Raw genomic sequence first — 6,000 nt, 5'->3', positions numbered from 1 at the left:
AAATGAATGTGCATCAGTAAGTAGAAGAAAGCCTGAGGTCCAAAACCAATAGCAGAACACAGATTAAGAAGGTCAGGTTAGGGTCGGTGCATGAGTATTCAGATCAAAGAAACAACAAGAAAGTCGATCAAGGACAGAAAATCTATAGAAGAAACAAGGTAAAACACTAGGAAACTCGCCAAAACTGAATTACTGGAGATCGGATAACACATACTGCTCTAGGGCTTGAACCTATGGAAATGACAGTCATGGTCAACTCGTTGACAGGACACCATAGTTCTGGACAAGGTATACCACTTGTCTGGCAAAAGCAGTGCCACGTTAAGACACAAAGGCTGACACATATTGTATGTCCTTATATGTACCATGCATGTTGGGCATATACTGCAGAGATAAGAGGAGTCCGCACATCTAAGCAACTCGAAGCACTGATCAGGAATACAGGATACTTTAGTCCCCTGTATTGAATGGAGTGGTAGTTGGGCATGATGCTACATTTGGGTCCTCCACGGGGTCATGTGATGAGCAGACTGACATAGGTGACTGATACAGTGTCTGCTATGTGGAGCGGATGTCATTTTTTTTCAATTAAAGTCTATTATACTCAAATTAAGACTTCTTGTCCACCCAGTGGACTGCAAATTGGCACCGCAGTATGTTGATCACATGACCCAGCAGAGCCAGGATTACAAAGAGGAAGGGCCGATTGAGTAAATTCTCCATACCGCTAGTTACAAGATGTTCTGGCAAAACAAAAAGTTGCCAGCATGCGGGGGATTAAGCTGCCGGCAAAGTCTGCGTGTCGGCCGCTTCCATTCATTTCTATGGGAGCGTGCTATTCGAAATGGCTGTTTCGAATATTGTTCGCTCATCTCTAATAATTACCATTCTAGAACATGTTTATTTAATACCAGTGTTCATTTCTTGATACATTCCTTGTGACAAGATTCTAAAAAGCTGATAACCACGTACACGTCACCAGCATAAAGTTGGGCCATCTACAATTGAGTCAATGCACTGAAGTCTGAAGTCATTCCACTCTTGCTATGGTTACTAGTTCGAAATCCAAACAAGTTTTCCATGGAATCAGAATGACGTAGTATTCGGCGTGTCAGCACCGCACCATGCCCACGTTACATCACTGACAATGGCAGAAAGTCATGTTGAAGCTCCGTCGTTTCCTGCTATACCTTGTTTAGACTGTATATTTTCATGTATAGTTGACAGCTTTATAATGAATATGTACATGGTATCCGCATGTATCCGTAGAAATGACACACAGTACAAGTCCGGATAGAATGTATGACTTGACCCACTCCACCCATTGAGCTGGCTGTCAAGTAATCGTCTATCCCCACCCAAACAAAGCTAAACTACCAGGATAAGGACGGTCTTACAAGGGATTATAGATGGACAATTTCACATCTTTAGGTAAATTTTCAATAATGACAAAAGCAATGACATATCAAACAAACTAAATCTCATCAAAACAAGCTTACCGATCCATAGTATGAGTATAAAGTGACTCCAAGCTGTAAGACAGCAATATTATCATACACTATATGATCTAATGTATCCAGACACCCCCAAAAACATACGTATTGTGCTGCCCCCTACTGCCAGGTCCTCCATATCAGCGACCTCAGTAGACATTAGACATGGTGAGAGAGCAGAAGGGGGCGCTCCGCAGAACTCACAGACTTAGATCGTGGTCAGGTGATTGGGTGCCACACATCACACAGGTCAATGCCATACGACGCCTCGCTTGGTGTAAGGAGCGTAAACATTGGACGATTGTACAGTGGAAAAACGTTGTGTGGAGTGACGAATCACGGTACACAATGTGGCGATCCGATGGCAGGGTGTGGGTATGGCGAATGCCCGGTGAACGTCATCTGCCAGTGTGTGTAGTGACAACAGGAAAATTCGGAGGCGGTGGTGTTATGGTGTGTTGGTGTTTCTCATGGAGGGGGCTTCTTGCACCCCTTGTTGTTTTGCGTGGCACTATCACAGCACAGGCCTACATTGATGTATTAAACACCTTCTTGCTTCCCACTGTTGAAGAGCAATTCGGGGATGGCGATTGCATCTTACACCACGATGGAGCACCTGTACATACTGCACGGCCTGTGGCGGAGTGGTTACACCACAATAACATCTCTGTAATGGACTGGCCTGCACACAGTCCTGACTTGTATCCTATAGAACACCTTTGGGATGTTTTGGAATGCCGACTTGGTGCCAGGACTCACCGACCTACAGCGATACCTCTCCTCAGTGCAGCACTCCGTGAAGAATGGGCTGCCATTCCCCAAGAAACCTTCCAGCACCTGATTGACCGTCTGCCTGCGAGAGTGGAAGCGTTATCAAGGCTAAGGGTGGGCCAACACCATATTGTATCCAGCATTACCGATGGAGCTAACCTGACATTTTTGAGGTACATTACACTTTGTGATCTTTTTTTTTTGGAACTTCTATTGGTGCCAGGGAGACAAAATAATAATAATTCTGACAATTTTCACAGATTGTTTTTTTTCTCCGTACACTGTGTGGGGAAAATAACATTCCAGTTGTAATGGTTGGGACATTACAGATGCAATAAAACCTAATATGTGCATGTTTATACTTTTTTATTTAGAGAATATTTTGGGATGTGAGTTAATGTTTTATTATTTTTGAACTTTAAAAAAACAAACAAAAAAACCCAAAACTTAAATAACTTTTTTGACACTACTATTTAGTCACCCTAGGGGATTTGACTTCTGATCACTTGCATAACACTCCACACCTATGTAGTAAAATATTATTATCCCCTAACCCTGTGACATCACTGATGCCACCCAATGAAACCTGTTCCATGGAAGTGAAGTTCAACACTGAGGCTCGGTTAACATCCATGCATGGGTTTCCATTCGGGGAGTCTGCTTGGAGACAGCCTGAGCAGAAACTTAATCTGCATAGAAAAGCGGTTACCTAAGGAAATCTGCAGCCCCCATAGACTGTAATGGGGTCCATGTGGTTTCCGCATACCTCCCAACTTTTGAAGAACCGAAAGAGGGACAAAATCGCTGCAGCAAATTTAGCTCCACCCACTTTTATGTTGACTCTGCACATTCCCATTAATTTTTCATGAGCTTCCACACAGTATAATCCTCCTACAGTCATCCGTAAATGATATGCCCCCCCTCCATCTCTCCCCCAGTTTCATATACACTCTTCATCTGCCCCCAGTTTCATGTCCCCCCTCCATCTCTCCCCCAGATTCATGTCCCTCCTCCATCTCTGCCCCCAGATTCAAGTGCCTCCTCCATCTCTGCCCCCAGTTTCATGTCCCCCCATCTCTGCCCCAGATTCATGTCCCCCTATCTCTGCACAGTTTCATGTGCCCCCATCTCTGCCCCCAGATTCATGTCCCCCACCACTGTCCCCAGAATCATGTCCCCCATCTCTTCCCCCAGATTCATGTCCCCCATCTCTGTCCCCAGAATCATGTCCTCTCCATCTCTGCCCCCAGATTCATGTCCAACCTTCTCTGCCCCCAGATTCATGTCCCCTCCATCTCTGCCCCCAGATTCATGTACCCCCATCTCTGCCCCCAGATTCATGTCCCCTCCATCTCTGCCCCCAGATTCATGTCCTCTCCATCTCTGCCCCCAGATTCATGTCCCCTCCATCTGCCCCCAGATTCATGTCCCTCCATCTCTGCCCCCAGATTCATGTCCCTTCCATCTCTGCCCCCAGATTCATGTCCCTCCATTTCTGCCCCCAGATTCATGTCCCTCCATCTCTGCCCCCAGATTCATGTCCTCTCCATCTCTGCCCCCAGATTCATGTCCCCTCCATCTCTGCCCCCAGATTCATGTCCCCACATCTCTGCCCCCAGATTCATGTCCCATCTCTGCCCCAGATTCATGTCCCTCCATCTCTGCCCCCAGATTCATGCCCCCCCATCTCTACCCCCATATTCATGTCCCTCCATCTCTGCCCCCAGAATCATGTCCCCCATCTCTGCCCCCAGATTCATGTCCCTCCATCTCTGCCCCCAGATTCATGTCCCTCCATCTCTGCCCCCAGATTCATGTCCCCCCATCTCTGCCCCCAGATTCATGTCCCCACATCTCTGCCCCCAGATTCATGTCCCATCTCTGCCCCAGATTCATGTCCCCCCATCTCTGCCCTCAGTTTCATGCCCCCCCATCTCTGCACAGTTTCATGCCGTCCCCCCCCCCCCCTCATCTGCCACCAGTTTCATGGGCCCCCTTCATTATGATCCACCTCAATATTTAACACAAAAAAACCCACTTATACTCACCATTTCCTTGCTCCCTCGCCACTCTCTCCGCAGTTTCAGTAACAGAGTTGTAGGCGTGAGGTCATCACACCGGAGCACAGCGGCTAGTGGATGTATTCGACTCGCGTATGTATTCAACTCAGATCTGCGTTCTCCGAAATCGTGAAAGTCCCGCGGAAATCGGGACGGTTGGGAGGTATGGGTTTCCACATGAAAAATACGGAGAGAAAAGTGCTCCTTGCAGGTTCTTTTCACTCCGCATATTTCATGCGGAGAGGGGAACGGAATGGCCCGAATTCATACTTACTGTATGTCCCTGAACAGTGATGAGCTGCGGGACGTACACCCAGCTCCAGTGCTGAGCTTCACTTCCATGTAACAGGCACAGGATTTCAGCAGTCACAGGGTACGGGAGGTTATGGACCATGAAGAGATTGCTAGCTCTCCGCCCCATGCCTTTAAAACCCTAATTTACACATTAAAGTGTTTTTTTTTCTAAAGATGGAGCAGGTGAGATGCCCTGTTAAATGCTGGTGACAGATGTAGTGAGTGGCAAAATCGTTCTTACAGGTTAACCATAAATGCTATGGTTACTTTTGACTGCAGCATCTAAAAGGTTAACTTTCCCGGATTCCCATTTTTAAATCCCTGGCATTAGTGAGTGCACACCCGGGTCCCTGCTTCAGACACTGCAGGACCTGCACCTTGATTTCAATGCAAATATCATAGAAAGTCCGTTGCATCGGAATAAGATTTAGAATAAGAATTATAAACCAGGTTCTGGACTCTGTATAAAGCTAGGGACATGTGGCAAGTTTGCAGCATATTAGCCTCTGTGCAACTTGTGCGATATTGCCGGCAGCTAACCTGCTGTGAGTTCCAATTGCAGTGAACTGAATCCCTTCTGCACACTGTGGAGAAAAACTTGCAATGTAAGTGGCCATAGCCTTTAATCGCTGTCCAGTGCCCTGAAAGTGTCAATGACGGCTAGTGATGCTTGCTGTGACCAGCGGGGGGTAGTGCTGCTCCTATTCTAATGATTTATTACTCGGCCCTGGGCTCGGGCAGGGTTAAGAGCTGGATCTGCACTAGGATTTCCATTTGTTGAACAGGTAATTTAAATGCAGAGTTAAATATTCTGACATTTAAGCAGCAGATACGCTGAACAGAGCGCTGCAATGAAGAACATAGACTTTTCCAAAGCGTCGTGGTACATTTATATATACGAATAATTGATAAAGTACATATACATTTACATAAAAAGCTATTTATATTACAAAACTCAGCCATGTGGTATGGAAGCAGCACTGATATCCCATAGTCTATCATATTCAAAAATGCAACCAATCTCCATATTCCCTATTAGGACACAGTACTGTGCAAATATTTTAGGCAGATGTGGAAAAATGCTGCAAAGTAAGAATGCTTTCAAAAATAGGAGTGTTCAGAGTTCATTTTTGTCAGCTTGCTTCAATCCTTCTAGTTTCTACAGTTTCCCAGACAGACTGGATGACGTTGAGACAAGGGGTCTGTGAGGGACATATCATCACTTCCAGGACTTCTCCTCCAAAGGGCGGCTACACCAATTATTATTATTAATAATAATAATATAATACATTTTATTTATATAGCGCCAACATATTCCGCAGCGCTGTACAATTTGTAGGGTTCAAATACAGACAGAAAGATACATTACAAAGAAAGTCATT

Source organism: Leptodactylus fuscus, chromosome 1, assembly GCF_031893055.1.
Source record: "Leptodactylus fuscus isolate aLepFus1 chromosome 1, aLepFus1.hap2, whole genome shotgun sequence".
Classification (NCBI taxonomy): Eukaryota; Metazoa; Chordata; class Amphibia; order Anura; family Leptodactylidae; genus Leptodactylus; species Leptodactylus fuscus.
The sequence above is the reverse complement of the archived record's forward strand: the minus strand, read 5'-3'. Positions refer to the sequence as shown.